General features: G+C 36.8%; 1 protein-coding gene and 1 long non-coding RNA gene across 4 annotated transcripts in view; one reads left to right on the top strand and one right to left on the bottom strand.

Annotated features, from left to right (window-relative positions):
* Positions 1–3173: 3173 nt before the first annotated feature.
* The window catches only part of LOC109078499 (NACHT, LRR and PYD domains-containing protein 12-like), a 53589-nt gene continuing 39535 nt past the window's right edge, over positions 3174–17227 (top strand). For all 3 annotated transcript variants that reach the window (XM_042770819.1, XM_042770824.1, XM_042770823.1), the window contains exon 1: positions 3174–3306. The gene's annotated coding sequence lies outside the window, so the exon portion shown is untranslated. The remainder of the gene's footprint in view (positions 3307–17227) is intronic.
* LOC109103031 lies at positions 8294–14012 on the bottom strand. Its single transcript, XR_006161721.1, has 4 exons — positions 13688–14012; positions 13103–13221; positions 9328–9427; positions 8294–9240 (listed from the first exon to the last, which is right to left on the bottom strand). It is a non-coding gene; the product is annotated as an uncharacterized LOC109103031 (long non-coding RNA).

Below are 17227 nucleotides of genomic sequence, written 5' to 3' on the forward strand. Positions count from 1 at the left end.
GTGGATAAATAAAAGTTGTTTTTGTTTGTTTTTTGTGTCAGTTTCCAGTTGATTTTCCTTCTAGAAAATGCAACTTTTCTCAGTCTACTTTTGTATGATGCAAAATTTTGGTAGCAAAACTAGTTCAGAACCACTGACCAAGATAACGCAGAAACTTTAAGGACAGTTCTCATGATGTTTAGCTTAGAGTTCTTATAGTAACTTTAAATTTAAATAATGTAAGCGTAAAAAGACAGAAGAAAACAAGGCTGTTTCAGCTCTTCCAGTGGGTCAGATATGCATACAGGTTTCCAGTCACTGATATTCCGGATGGGACAGTGATCCGTAGCCCTCCTGACACTTGGCTTGACTGATCGTCTCCAGCTCTTTTATCAGATTACAGGCTTGAGTGATGTATGGTTCACTGTGTACTGGCACGGCACTGACCTAAACTCATCAGAGACATTCCAACAGCTCCATTAGAACTATTACATCATACTTGCAAGTTCATGTTCTATTAGTTTCTTGTTGCTTTAGTTTTCTTGTTGGTTGTTTTTGGCAGACATAAAGAGTCCTGTACTCTGGATTTTTTTTTTTTTTTTTTTTTTTACATTGTATTGTGTTACAGCTTGGGAGTCAATACAGGCTTAAACTGCATAAAACAGTTTTGAAAATGATCTAGGACCTTAAAACAGTGTTTTCATCCACATTAAATTCAATATGTGTCTATCCTGACGAAGGTATTTTGAACAAACTCACTACTAAGTCACTTTAGATAAAAGTATCAGCAAAATGCATAGATGTAATTATTATGCTTCAATGTAGATAGATAGATAATGAATAGGAGCAGAGGTCTGAACTTGCAGCTACACCTAGCCACTGCCCTCAGTGATCTGTTCTCGTTCTCATACTCTACAAAGACTGTCATCTCTCCAACCAAACGTCTTACTGCCCTCTAGAGCCTACGCCCTGCCATATTTAACAAGACACTGTATCTCACCAACACCTGCAGTCACACACACATCATCGACACAGCTTGAGTTCTACAACCCCAGCACCAACCAGAACTGCCAGGTACAGACTGGATGCTACAATGGTCTGTCGGCCAGCCTTCAGCACAATTTAATTGAATTTAATTAATTTATTGTTATGACGAGAGGTAGCAGGAAAGAATCCATGACGTTCCCGTCCGTATACATTCTTTGACCATTTATTGACATGACATAACAAATAAATGCTTACATGTTTATGGACATGACCAAATGAGAATGTTAAAAAAAAAAAAAAAAATTAGAATGGTCAACAGAGAGTGAGCGTTACCCACTACTAATGCAGGTGAAATAGGAAGCACAACCTGGTAAATATCCACCTGCACCCATATGACTAAACACCCGCAAATACATAATCACAATATAAAAAAATCTAAACTTACAATTGTCATTGGATGCGTACAACTTTCAGTGACACCACTGTAGTGATCCATTGATGGTACACACTGTACATCACATCTTCAATCTACCAAAAAGGGCCCTGCACCTCACATCCCACTCTGCTGGCTACCTGCATCAGATTCAAGGCTTTGTCACTTTAATGCATGACAGAGGCACTTATGATGGAGGTAAATGGGACCTATCCATAAGACATAAATAAAAAAAAAAATTCCAAATTATAGCCACGTGGCATTAACACTATGCGTGTTAACACGATTTTAGCGTGAAACATGCTCCACTTTTTAAAACCTCCCAATAATAATAATAACAACAATAATAATGTTATTTTTTTCTTTTTCATCTGATTGTTCACTCTGGAGCATTACAGTCACCTACAGTAGGTCATAATTCTATATTATGAATGTTCAGATCCTCCATCCTGCGGCAGATCCACACACATCCAGACCTAGGCATTCCACCCTCGTTATGTGAGGGATAATGTACATGCAGACTGATATCGTAGAATAAACCGGCCATAAATATTTTATTAGCTCTTTTTTTTACCCCCTTTGGGGGACTATTATAAAAGCCTATTTCTTGTAAACACAATGTACAAACCTCACAAAATATGGTTCACATGAAAAAACAGGACAATCTGAGGAAACATAAACCAAAGTGTAGTTGCTCTCTAAAATGTAGGGTGATCCACATAATCTGCCCTGTGGCTAGTTGCTAACACTGGTACTAGCTTTAAGAAAGGCCCTCTCTTGTGCTGTGGAAAGGTTGCTGCATGCCCAACCAGCCCATGTGCACCCAGATGTACGTCTGCACGATTATCTGTTAAAGATTGTTTCATCTGGAAAGCATCTGCTGTGTACAAACATCTGACGGACATCTTTAAGATTTCCATACATTTTAAATCATAAACATCTTAAAGACATCTTATAAACGTTCATTTGACATCTGATAGGAAACTTCCTTTAGACGTATAGCAGATGAGCAATCACTCTAAAAAATACGTCTTGCAGATGTAAATCCAGACCTCAAATAGACATCTCCGTGATATTTTAACACCTATCCTGGTAATTAAAAATAAATATTAAGGTGATTGAGAAACATTCAGCTTTGAGACAGTGACATAAATTGGGTGAGACCTGTGTGAATTGTACAGTTTCACTAGAAAGAAATCAAAGAAATGATTTTAATTGTATGTTTGTTGACCTGGTTATAAAGTCAGAGAGAGCCCATGCACCTCTTTAACACAGAGAGAACTGAGATGAACATTGTTCTTCAGTGCTTTGTTTGTTTAGACGAAAGAAAATGTGTGTTTTCTTATGTGTGCGAGACTCTAGAGTATATTGTGATATTTTGGAATGTTTTTGTGTATTTTATTTTTTTTTTTTGTCTTTTTATTAACCATTTAACTTAATCGCAGACAGTGAGAAAAAAATAATTACAGCTGTTAACGGAAAAAGGCTTTAAGACCAAGCAGAAAGGCTCTTCCAGCTTATTGCAATTTGCGCCATCCACTGTATAGGGAATGACAAACGAGGGGACGGTTATGTTATCTGTAACACTGCAGTAAAGTTAGTTGGATGTTTGACATTCATTAGACATTTGGCTTCATACCAATTATACTCTTTGCAACTGTTATGTTTTAAACCCAAACTAAATTAGATAGACATAAATGTCTTAATTTCTAGAGAAAAAAAAACATATAAATTAATTAAACAATTTACTTGTATGACATTATACTATAAAACCAATACTAAAATGTTCAGAAAAAAATCATGGCCAGTCATGTCAGGAGGAGGAGGAGGTTATAGCTCGACCTAGCAGTGCGTGACGCTGGAGGCTCGTGTTGTTTGGGTTCACCCAGTTTGTGGTGGTGTCGCAGGTATGTAGAGGTCTATTGCAAATGTTGTACTGTTGCTAGGTTGCTTGTGGTTTATGTGGAATTCCGATTGTTCGTAGAATTCCTTGCTGTTTTGCGGCTACCCCATTTTCCATCGGATTGAATGGAATAACGTGTTATTATTGGTTACTTTTGCTGACTCACGCACTGCGCATTGCCTGCGAGATTGGTGTGTCAGCGTGCTGTTGCTCAGCTAAGTGTTCTCCATTTGGGTTATGTGGTTGCCTTATTTGGGTGGTAGGTTAATAGAATTATCATTGTGTGTTTTAGGGATATCCGCTATAGCAAGGAGGTGTTTGCGGCCTGCCTTGGGGCAGCTGCTGCTTTGCTTCGTGCTGTTAATGCACGTCTCGCCTATGTGCGAACTTTGGTTCGCCGAGTCCAAGTTACTGGACTGAGTTCATCTTTCAAAGACACTGCATCATAGGCCCCTTGTGTGGCCGACTGAGTATCTGCCCTCAGATTCAGTTATCCACGGATGAATGTGTTTGTTATGTGATTCAATTGTGATCGTTTGAGTGGGTTGTGTATTTGTTTCTTAACGTTTATTTCATTTGTCTCGTTTGTTTGTTTTATTTCATTTACCAGCATTATTGTTGTTTGTAAAGTTATTTAATTTTTTTTGTTGTTGTTGTTTATTTCATTTATTAGCGTTATTGTTGTTATTGCAGTGTTAGTTTATCATTATTTCATTTTCTTTGTTGTCGTTTGTTTGCTTTATCAGTGTCGTTATTGGTAAAGTTATTTTGTTTTTGGTCCTTGTGGGCCCAGATAGCAAACTAACATAGAATCAACGTAGAATCGACGATTCTCGAAACGACGTTGATCTCCGACGTCGATCCAACATCGTTTTTCTCATCGGGTTAACGTTGATCCAACGTCAGGCACGCCATTCAAAACTAACGGAAAATCGACGCAATTGGTTCACTTACCTAACGTTGAATCGACGTTGATTTTCAGTTGGTTGAAACGATGTCAGAGAATCAACCACTGATCTATATATGACTATATTATAGATCAGTGGAATCAACACGTTTTCAACATAAAAATCGATCTAATTGGTTTGCTTATCTAACGTTGAAACGACGTTGATTTCATATGGGTAAAATGATGTTACTATTAACATTTTCTGCTTGTTTTAAAAATCTCACATATACCTAAATAAATGAGCCTGTATATGTAATAATTTATTAAACACACATCACATTCAGTCATAATTTCTTTATTATTTACACAATACAGTTTAAATACCGTTACAAATACATGTTTAGAGCCTGTATATGTAATAATTTATTAAACACACAGCATTTACACACAAATACACACACAAAGAGGTATAAAGTATATTATAGGCTCATATAAATAGTGTCAAGTAACAAATTAAAAGCCATATTCCCTGAATAAAAATGTTATTACCAAATGTGTTTGACTTTTATTTTCAGTGGGTCACAAAAGGAGATGCAAAGCAGAACATTAAGAGACTGACAGCCTCAGTCATGGTTCACTATCATTACTTTTCTATATATATAATATATATTATATATATATATATATATATAAAATAATGGTGACTGAGGCTATGTCACTCTTTGCTTTTGTGTTCCACAGAATAAAAGACATATGGGTAAGAAGTTGATTTATAAAGAATTCTTACCCTTGTATAAAAGAAGAGAGAGGCACATTTTCATTTGCAATTAAAACTTAAATTTTTTGTTATATCAGGGATGTGAACTAGGGGTCGACCGATTATCGGCGTGGCCGATTATCGGCGCCGATATTAAGCATTTTTATTGTTGTTTCGGCATCGGCCCATTTTCAAAACCGATTTGCGATAAAACCATTTTATTTTGAAATGCGCAATCTGGCACTGATCCAGCCACCTCAGTCGGAGCGCACCGCTCTGTGGCCTAGACTAAGCCCCGCCCATCGTCCGTCTGATTTGTTGGGAGTCACGAGCCTGGCCAATCAATACGGCTGGCGCGGCTGGAAAATGTTCCGCTCTCACACCGAAAGCACAGGAGCTAGCTGCTTCAGTGATCATCATCAACACATCAATAAGTTATCGCTCTCGAAGGTAAGAATGCAGTAAAACGGCCTGAAGTTGCAATAAATCACTACATTGAAGTTGCAAAACACCTAAATATAATCAATTTATGATGACAAGCCCCGTGCGTTCAGTATTATACTGTGAATGCCCGGTCAATGTCCGTCATTGCAGTGATATGCTTTAACGGATCATCACATCAGTGCTGAAATAGTGAAACTAAAACCTACTTCTCTCACCATTCGGCCAACTTAACGTTATATTGTGGAATAGATTATCAAACACGAATGAATTCACTCACGTCTCTGCTGCGGTTTTTTTTTTTTTTTTTGTGTTGTTCACATAGCTTCACTGAACAGCGTCCGTTCCGTTAGTGCTCTTAGTCAAAAAAATGCGCATATTTGGAAAAATATTGCTTTATTCTACCATGATTGCAAAATAATTTATCATACAGATTCAGAATTACCATTATGCAATTTTGAAGAGCTGAAAGGGCATTAAGCGCGAGCTCTGACGCCCTGACGCGACGCGAGCTCCCTATTCCTGATTTAGTTATCTCTGCGGCCGCGCTCTATCATTTGACTAATGCGATTTGCCGGGGGGGGATGGGGGGGATTTCCCCCTTTGGTCTATGCATCCCTGCTCTGCTGAATAACTTTATTCTCCGGTGGGGGATAAAAAACATCATGCAAACCCGCTCTGACGTCCAGATCTGAATCAAATGATTCGCGATACGCGATCCGATTGAAGCGCATCGAAACAGTGAATCATTTTGCGACGCAATGGTTTAACTGATTTGGAGTTTCAAAAAGCTCCGTTGTGTTCTTTGCTCGCTTTCTCGATGTAATTTGTTGTTTGAATAACCGTGGACATTCAATCATTGCAATTAATAGGCCTAACGTAGGCTTACAAGGTTTTATTAAACTGAGATCACACTAAATATACACTTTCCGTCGATTAAAACATTTCATAAAATTTTTCAAAAGCATCCCCCTCTGTTTATTTCACAAATCGCACCCTGCTAATAACCCTATGCTAATAACCCTATGCTAATAACGTAAATTGTCAATAATCTCACATTGCACGTTTCTGGATGACGCTGTCCTGTATACTTCCTAGTTTGTATCGCCCTGATAAACAGTCAAACAACATTTTACACATCAAAAATAAAAAAAAAACACTATTACAATAGGGGTTGTGTGTTATTTTAATGCAATTCTGGGTTGCAAATACAATGCTAAATATAACACACACACACACACACACACACACATATATATATATATAAGAGAGAGAGAGAGAGAGAGAGAGAGAGGAGATTACATTTATTTTTCCATTATTTGTTAAATTTGCGCTGTTTAAATTTGCTTTAAGTTTTACTTTGTTATAGGATGCTGCTGATGGATGCAAGTTTTACTTAGTTTACAGAATGCTGCTGATGGATGCTCCCAGCATTTTTATGTTTGTTGTTATTATTAATATTAATGTTGTTATTATGAACAGTTCTCAGAATTAAAGATGTGTAAAATAATTTAAAGAGAGTCTTTTGTCAGAGGCCTTTTATTCTTAATTTGACATAAATTTTCATTTTTACACTAGACACATATCGGTTCAAAATATCGGTTATATCGGTCTCCTTGATCTGTAATAATCGGTATCGGCATCGGCCCTGAAAAATGCATATCGGTCGATCCCTAATGTGAACTATTCAGGTCAGGTTTGAAAAAGGTGATGATGTAACCCACAATTAAATATCAGTAGACAGACAAATAAGACAATAAAGTTAATTTTTAGTTGCTTTTTTTTATATATTTGCCATCACTCCATTATTACATTTCTCTCCAGTTTGGGGGTAATTTTTTTATCATGTGCCTCAAAAATATTATCTTTTGTATATTTTCATATAAAATGGCAACATTTGATGCAAAACATGTATTTCTTATCTTTTTATTATGTAAATAACATGTAAAATATGCCTTGTGCTATTTAGCATGTGCTATATTTACTAATGCACTTTTAAAAACTCTTTGGATCTACACAAATCATGCAAATGATTTTTGGATTCAAAATGACAATTTTTACTTAAAGGTGATAAGTTTGCATTCCCTGAATATTCAGCTGTTAATGTTCCTTTGTTATATTTGCATACAGTACATCTATTGTACATTCAAGACACTTACATTATTGTAACAAAATTGAGCACCTGTGACAGTGGAATTTGTATTTGTAGAGAATATTTCAGTAATGTCATCAAAAAAAATGTTTTTGGAGTTGAAAGCTTGTATTTTGTTTCTTTCTCTCTCACAAACACAACAAAACCTTCTCAAAATCTTCATTGCAGGTACGTAAATCCTATTCTACAAATCACAAATTAAGAAATTCACAGGCTCAGTTATACCAGATTTAAAACTGTATTTCATTTTGGTCATATTATTGAATTATTTTTTTCCTGAAATGTCTGTTTATTAGAACTGGACATATTTACAGACTTTATGAGAACAGTAGTATTTGTAGATAAGATCATGGTAGAATGACCTGCCTTTCACAATTTGAGCATCTGAGTCTTCAGCCATTTTCAAAAAACATGTAAAGACACCTCTTTTTCCATCAGCACCTGATCAATTAATACTAGCACTTACCTTTTCTATTCAGTTCAATTCTATTCAGTTTGCTCTAATTTGTAAAAAAAAACAAATAATAATAATAATAAAAAAAAAATAATAATAATAATAATAATATAAATAATAACTAATAATAATAATAATAATACTAAAGCCCTTTTCACACTGCATGGTGGTCCCAAAAATTTTGTGTTCTGTGCTAGCTTCTGTGTGAACGCAAACACATCCCGGGATTACAGAATCAATGGCTTAAAGGGTGTGTCGTAGTGATGATGCACGTTATCGTGCAACTCTTTTACCGGGTGTTTTGAATACAGATCAACATTCGTGACGAAAAAATATGTGCAAACTGTAATGAAGCAGAGATCAGATACCTCCTCACTATCTGTGCTGAAGCTGAGATCGTTCACCAGTTTAAGTGAAACAAAACATGTCACATCGTAATGTCATGTGTCTTTACAGGATCTTTATGGGTTGTGTGTGAACGCACACACAGATTCCGGAAAATCACTGGCAGTGTGAATGAACCACAATCAAACAATCCTGGAACACATTATCCGTGTATTTTCCAGAATTTCTGTGTGGAAGATGCTTTATACATAAACAACAATGTCCCTAGTAGCTGATCAGCTGCCGTGTTTATAAAGCATTGAAAACACTTCTGCTTTGCTGCTTCTCCTTCTTCCGTTTATTGGTGGCCTAGCGTTTTCAACTCGTACATTACACGTCACATCCTGATGTCTCGTGTCATTACGGGACCTTTATGGGTTGTGTGTAAACGCAATCACTGGCAGTGTGAATGAACCAAAATCTAACAATCCAGGAACAACTGCTGGGACACATTCCCCGTGTATTATCCGGAATCTCAGTGTGAAAGGGGCTAAACTGGGCACTTTTATACAGTTTTTCTCTTGTTTGTAGAATTGGATTTGTGTACCTCAGAATTTGAAATGTTGTAACTGTTGTGTTGTGTTTGCTGGAGAGAATTAGTAAAAAATTAAAAATAAAGATATTGCTAGTACTAAAAAAATTGTCTGTGACTTTAAATTTACCAATATGCATGTGTGACTATATTTATTACAACTATTTCACTGTCACAGGTGCTCAGGTTTGCTATAATAATACCTTCACAGAACATGGTAGTAGTCAGCTATCCATGCAAAAGCAGAGGTCAATGAGGTGTACTGTAGGTACAGCTGTCCAGACCAACATCTGATGTGGCGATCATCTTCAACTATCATCCCAGAAAACCTGCAATAAAAACAGTACAGTTCAAAATCCATCATACATTACCAATATAACAGGGCTGTGCAATCCTGTTCCTGGAGATCTACCTACCATCAGAATTCAGATCTGACCCTGATCCAACACACCCGTCTGTAACGGTCAACTGTTTTCACTGATGTGCTGTGAAGTAGATTTGCTGATAAGATCCTTCCTGAAAGTACATCGATAACACAGTAAAAATGTGTTTTCGTGGAGGATTGTTTAATAAAGGCACAATATTTCCGTTTCTGGAGACAACGCTCGCTAGTTCTGCTGCTCTCACAGTGCCTCCTGCTGGCAGACAATCAGTTTGCATTTTCAATAAGCCTGTCTCCAGCAACATGTTTTTGTTGTTGCTCTTTTATTTCTTCTGCTGCAACTCAGAGCACTTTTCATACTCTTTATACTGCTAAAGCACATTTGTTTCAATTCAGTTCGTTTATTTGTATAGCGCTTTTTACGATACAAATCATTGCAAAGCAACTTTACAGAAAATTAAGTTTCTACAATATTAGAAGTAGCTTATCAGTGGTGACTGTCAGTTTATGTCCATACGGCAGAAATGTTCAGAAAAAATCAATAAAAGATGTAAACAAACAGACGATTAACACTATTAACAGCAATTATGCAATCAAACTTATAGCAAAATGTGGTAGTTCTGTATGTTGTCTCTGGATTAGCATCATCTGGGCAATCTATGAGAATCATCAGCTTACACTATCAGTCAAAAGTTTTGAATAGTAAGATTTTTTTTTAAGGATTCTCTTCTGCTCACCAAGCCTGCATTTATTTCATCCAAAGTACAGCAAAAACAAAATTGAGTATATTATTTAAATATTTTTAAGATTTAAAATAGCTGCTTTCTATTTTAATATATTTTAAAATGTAATTTATTCCTGTGTATGATTTATTTTAAGAAATTATAGAAATTAATACTTTTATTTAGCAAGGATGCTTTAAATTGATCAGAAGTGATGATTAAAGACATTTATAATGTTACAAAAGATTTCTATTTCAGATAAATGCTGTTCTTCTGAACTTTTTATTTATCGAGGTAATTTTAGGTGAGATGAATTATTAAGTTTTTTTTAATAAAAGAATATTTTTGAGAAGGTTTAATCAGATGTTTTCATGATTTAAAATTATTTTTTGTGTGTAATGGAGTATTGATGCTAAAAAAATCAGCTTTAAAATCAAAGGAATAAATTACATTTTAAAAATATAATAGAAAACATTTTAAATAGTAAAAAATATTTCAAAATGTTACTGTTTTTGCTGTATTTTTGGATCAAATAAATGCAGGCTTGCTGAGCAGAGGAGAATTCTTTAAAAAACATGATTAATATTTCTTTTTGTTAAATTTTTTTTGGTGTTATTTTTTGGAAGCCTATAGTTTGAGGTTAAAGATATTAATAATAAATAGTTGTGTCCGAGACGATTATTTGACAGTGATTTCACATTTCTTGTTAGCATGAAGGCTAAATACAAATAAAAGTTGAACATAAATTTATTTGTGCTTTTTTCCTCTAAAATATTATATGGTTTTGTATAAGGTGTCATAGACTTCGCAAATTAATTTTTCATAAGTTTGTATGCACAAACATATGTTGTGGGCGTTCTTGGCAGTTTTTACGAAGCTTTTTTTAGTATTCACATCAATATCGGAATTATATCGTATCGACGGAAATTAAAGGAATACTGGAAAATTTTGTCATTATTCACTTACCCCCATGCCTTTCCAAACCCGTAAAAACTAAGAAATATATTGTGATATAAATTTATATAATATAAATTATTGTCCAGCCCTACATTCAACCAGTGTTGGAGTTCTTAATTTTGAACTCTCAAAGAGCACCAGATACAGTAGATGAATTTAACTTTAAAATGTGCAAAATGTTCTTACGGAGGGCGGTATGTAGCAACTTTTTTTTCTTTTTTTTATAAATGTGGAGAGATATGGGAAGAGGTGTGTAATGTTTTTGGGCTGTTTGTCCAATTAGTGACAGTGACACCACAAATATGCAAATAAGAACGTTAACCTGGGGTTTAGGAATGTACAGTGTGAAACGTCTGTTAATGAATACCCTGGATTAACAGTTAACACCATGTGAAGTATGAGCAGTGTGAAACGTGATTACAGATAAGCCAGGATTTTGTTTATCTGGGGTTTAGGATGACCCAGGGTTAACCATTTCAAGTGTGAAAAGCCCTCTAGAGGAAACAAGGTCTACCCACCAATCTCACAAAATCCTGTGGGAAACACTGTATTACCAAAACTGTAACAATGGACCCATTTCACAAGACTGTGATGACACGTTTAACAGTCATCAGCATCATAAATCCTTGAATGTTTTTCATATATATATATATATATTTTAATGTATTAAACATTTAGAACACTATTCTTTGTATTATATCACCTTTGCATCAAATTACAAATTATTGTTTCTAAGGGGAAGGGGAAGGGGAAGTCATGGCCTAGTAGTTAGAGAGTTTGATTCCTAATGCTGTGTTCACACCAAACGCGAATAGAGCGTCTGGCGCGAATGATTTCAATGTTAAGTCAATGTAAAGACGCGTTTACGCGTGTCTGGAGGTCTCGCGGCGCGAATGATGCGTTTAGCGCGGCGCGGGTAGACGCGAATCATTCGCCTCATTCGCGCGTCTAGTTCACGCGAATGACGCGAATTGAGCGTCTGGCGCGATACGCGCGTTACGCGCGAATGTGCTTTTTGTGCATTTATGTGTTTGACGCGAATTCGCGTCTGCTGCCGCCCGAGTTGAAAAATTTTGAACTTTGGCGTCAATTTCGCGCCGCGTTAACCAATCAGGAGCCTGCTCAGGAGTCACTCATTCAACATGGAGGAACGAATGATATTGTCAGTGAGCAGTCACCCGGGGCTATATGACAAAACGTTCATATTTCTATAGACAGGAATAAAAAGAAACTCGCTTGGGAGAGTGTGTTGTAAATACACATTTAACTTTTGAGTCACGTACATGTTTATCGACCCGCGGCCTTCCCACCGTTTTTTACAAGTATTTTTCCCCCTACTTTTCGCTAACAAGATAATGTGTTTATTCAGAGGACGTGTGCAGGAAAAAGTGGAAAAGCCTCGAATGCTCGATCAACATCAGCCATCATACACACAAACAAACCGCCTAGCACTTGCCCCTCCCACAAGAAGCGGATTTCGCCTCAGACGCGCGTCAATTTCGCTTCAACTTTTGCTTTCTACGCGCGTCTATTTCGCTCTTGACGCGCGAATGCATTCAAAATGTTCAAGCGGCAAACTAGACGCGGTAGACGCGAATTTGACGCTCTATTCGCGTTTGGTGTGAACGCAGCATAACCCTAAGGTTGTGGGTTCGAGTCTCGGGCCGGCAATACCACGACTGAGGTGCCCTTGAGCAAGGCACCGAACCTCCAACTGCTCCCCGGCCGCCGCAGCATAAATGATACCCACTGCTCCGGGTGTGTGTTCAAGGTGTGTGTGTGTTCACTGCTGTGTGTGTGCACTTTGGATGGGTTAAACTTCACTTTCACTTTAATGTAATGCAGCGTCGATGGGAGGGATGGTAAATTTGACATTGTTTTCTCTTCTGACTGCTCTTCTGACTGCTGTAAGTCTATCTCAATTGTTTTCCTTTTATTGAAAGTCATGAAAACACTATCGTGGAGTTTTTCTTTTGCTATTTGAGCAAATGGGAATGCAAAAAATATATCCGTGGTACTCTCCCATTCACTGCTCTTCAAGTTAACCCAGTTGGACTACTTTCCGCTGCTGAGAAACCCAGAAATGTGAAAAGGGTCCATACAAAGCTGGTTAAAAATCTGCAAATTTACCTTTTAGGGCAATGATTACAATATAAGGATTATTTAACAGCTTTGCATGTTCATCTATAGTTGCCATCATCTGAAATTTTTGTGAGGTCTGGCATCTTCTGAAGTCTTCACACGCAAGGCTGGAGAAACAGGAAAACAAAAGGAGAAATATTAGCATAGCAGTTCATATTTCACACAAAAGATGATTTATTTCATCACATATAACAGAAGTGCAAGGTTATGAGATGTTTTCTATATGAATACATGTTAAAATGTAATTGACTGTTCACAGTGAGCTTGATTGACAGGTGATCTGACCAATCGTAATGGTGATTCTTGCCCGACAAACAAATTAGAAAGGAGAGTAGATTAACTCCGGTGGACTTAAACTTGAAAAATGTTGTATAAAGATGTGTGACATCTTTTATTTTGTGCTTTAATTAAATTTGAATCCATCGGTTCATGTGTGCTGCGTGAACTGAGGCACTACAGCGATCTGTCACAACATATTAAAACAGCACAAAACAGTATTTATTGTTTGAATTTCTTTAAAAAAATAATAATAATAAAAAGACAAAATTTTAAAGCTGAAACCTTGTTTCATACCAGAAGTAACCTTCACTGTCTTGTCTGTCTGTGTGTCGTCAGTTTCCTCTTTGGTCCACGATGTGTTTTTCGCTGTGTGAGAACAAGGTGTGTATTGTGAGAGCAGCATGGCTTGTTGGACATAGCAACAGTATTTAAGGAGGGCGGGTTTTTGCGAAGGGTCAGTTGATTTCTATGATCAAAGCTGATTTTTCACCATCATTACTCCAGTCTTTAGTGTCACACGATCCTTCAGAAATCATTATGCTAATTTTCGCCAAAGAAATACTTCTGATAAATAAGAATGTTAAAAAAACAGCTCTACTGTAATTTTTACAGAGCCAACAATATTCAGTATACAATGCCAGTTTTATCACAAGGAACCAAGCTAGAGCACAGGTGAAATGTTGAAAAGATAAAGAATATGTATTTAATAAATATCCTGAACAGTTTTTATCAATATTTGTTTACCATTAGACGAGATCAAAATGCGTTTGAACTGTACCGCTGGTGTAATGACGTCACCGATTAATGGTAACGTTAGTGTATATTTAGGTTAAATAAAAAAGCCTATTTTCAATCATCCATTGAAAAATTACCAGCAGAACTTTTACAGAACTGTCAAAGCCTCTCATCTACACATAAATGTGTTATTAAAATCCCAAACTTTTCATAAAGAGCTCCGTCTATGCCGTTAGCATACTTTACGTTACCTCCTCTGATAACGGTTAAGATACGGACTTGTTCGAAAATACTACACCATTTCTATGAAGTAAATTCAACAGATGCGGGTCAAATACAGGCAAGAGAAGTGTCAGGCACAGTGGCATATGATATTTGTGTGATTTTCATGGACTAAACTTACCGAAAGCAGTGAAAACAGCAGCAAGAAACGGAGCTTGCAGCTTGCCAGTGTTGTCGGTCGCCCCGTTTCCATGGCAACTCCCTCCGCTCCAGTGTTTGAATCTGAATGAACGCTGCTCCAGTGTTCAGCGCGCGCTCATTAAAACACGTGGAATTTACATAAACATAAATAGGCAAAACAAAGATTTCGTCAATAAATAACTTAAATCTAATTAAATTATTAAATAATAAATTTAAGTTTTTTTTCGTAGTTCCATGACCCATTCATAGGTGAAAAACGCCACCCCTGCACGTGAGTCAGATAAAACATCACTTTTATAGTGATAATAAGTACAAAAGTATAAAACGTTTAAGTTTTATAGTTTAATTAGTTTAAGATTTGGTGCTTTATTTTTTATTTTATTAAATTCTATTTAGCCTATTACAAAGCCTGCTTGTGTATGACCCTCTAACACTTGCACTCTCTATTTGTTTTCTCACTGCTTGTTTTCATTAAAAAAAAAAAAAAAAAAAAAAACCTAGCTTCTCTATTTTTTTTTCTGTTCTAGCCTATCTACTGGTTTTCTTTTTGCTACGTGTACTGTGTTGGGCTCACCACCGAGACTTTTCATAGCACATACATATTATTGCTCTTTTGTTGTTTTTGATCGCTTCTATTGTCGTCATTTGTATGTTGCTTTGGATAAAAGCGTGTGATAAATTACTGTGTGTGTGTGTGTGTGTGTGTGTGTGTGTGTGTGTGTGTGTGTGTGTGAACACTGGACTGCCCATCGGCTTGCCAGTGATAGAACACATGTCGGCAGAACAAAATTAATAAACATTAAACATTCGACAAAGCTCAAGTTAAAATGTTTTGTGTGCCATTGTTTTTAAAACGTTCATATTCCACTTCAGACTTTAAGTAACTTAGCCAATAATATTCAGTGACAGACGGACAACCCATTAGGCTATATAAAATAATGAATAAAAATACATCTAGTTACTCTTTTTCTCTCTCGCGCAGATCTCCGATTCCTCTGATCAAGTTTCAACTTATATCAGACGTTATGATTCAGATCAGATGCGTCGGCTGTGTCGGTTGATGAGTCAACGTGATTTCGACGTTGAATCGATGTTTTATTTTACACGAAATAACGTTCTGATGTTCCGAATGTTGATTCTACGTCGAAATTTGATTGACAACCGATACTAACCTTTACAACCACATTGAATCAACGTCTGTTTGCTATCTGGGTGTTTTATTGTGATTTGTTGTTTGAATTTATGATCTGTTTTTAATTTGGTTTATTCTATTTTTTTGTTATATGTTGAGGAGCTGAGTGCTGACGGTGGGGACGGCGTACTCGAGGTGGTGGGCCCTCTTTGGTGTGTAGTGTGGGAGCCTTCACCGTGTGACCGTTGCTGTGTTGGTGGTGTGGTTGTGCACGTGTGTTGGGGTGGATTGTTTAGATACTCATGCCCGAGTCGCTGGACGCCCACCAGTAAGCCTCAAGCTCGATTTCATGAGTGTGTGAGAGACCCCATATCAGTACACTGATTCACACACCCTCGTGTATGGAGACAGATTAGTCTCAAATATAATTCACGCAAAAAACACGATTAACACATGCGTAAACAATTTCACATGCATGAAACCTAATTCTCGTACACACAAAAAAAATTCACGTGCGTGAAAAAAAATATATTCACAAAAGCAATTCACATGCGCAAAATAAATTATATATTCATAAAATACATTTCACAAATGCAAAAAACACAATTCGGAGATATACAACTGTGCACAAAAACCTTTGAATGTTTAAAAATGTACGAGTGTCTGAATGTACAAATCGTCCATTTACTACGAATCCACTCGGATTTGTGTGTGTGTGTTTTTTTGAGACTTTCCTGCAGAGCTCTCTTCCCACGTGGGTCTGTCGTACTCTTTAGCCAATCAGATGCGAGCTTACCATTCAACCAATCATATCATAAGCCACCGAGAGTGCATTCAGAAGCTCGCAGGCAACCGGGGAGACGTCAAGAGAGAAGCCCATAGAAGCCCTGGCGTTACATTTTAAAATACTATACAAAATAATTAATCAGAAATACTTACTCCTGCTCAATCACGCCAAAGAACTCCCCGCTCAAGCTCGCCGTCTCTGCAAGATTAACGATGGCAGTTTGCACGCACAGCTACTAGAAGATTTACATCTTGTCAGACAGGTTGCTGACGTCACATCAAGCTTAGTTTGAGTCTGCGCGTCAGAAACGGAATTTCTAAAAATTGCTAAAAATGGGCTTCACTTGTCTCAATTGAGTTCCAATTGGGTCGCTGTGTCAATTTCTTTTACTGTCTATGGATTACTGATGTAAAGGCTTAATTTCCGTTCTAATTAATCCATATTGCAAAAGGTGCGCAGAATCGTGCTCCTTGAATGCACTCTCGGTGGCTTATGATATGATTGGTTGAATGGTAAGCTCGCATCCGATTGGCTAAAGAGTACGACAGACCCACTTGGGAAGAGAGCTCTGCCCAGGAAGTCTCAAAAACACACACACACAAATCCAAGTAGATTCGTAGTAAATGACGATTTGTACATTCAGGACACTCGTACATTTTAAACATTCAAAGGATTTTTGTGGCACAGTTGTATATCTACGAATTGTGTTTTTGCATTTGTGAAATGTATTTTTATGATATATATTTTTAATTTTGCG

The sequence above is a fragment of the Cyprinus carpio genome, chromosome A15, assembly GCF_018340385.1.
Source record: "Cyprinus carpio isolate SPL01 chromosome A15, ASM1834038v1, whole genome shotgun sequence".
NCBI classification, from domain to species: domain Eukaryota; kingdom Metazoa; phylum Chordata; class Actinopteri; order Cypriniformes; family Cyprinidae; genus Cyprinus; species Cyprinus carpio.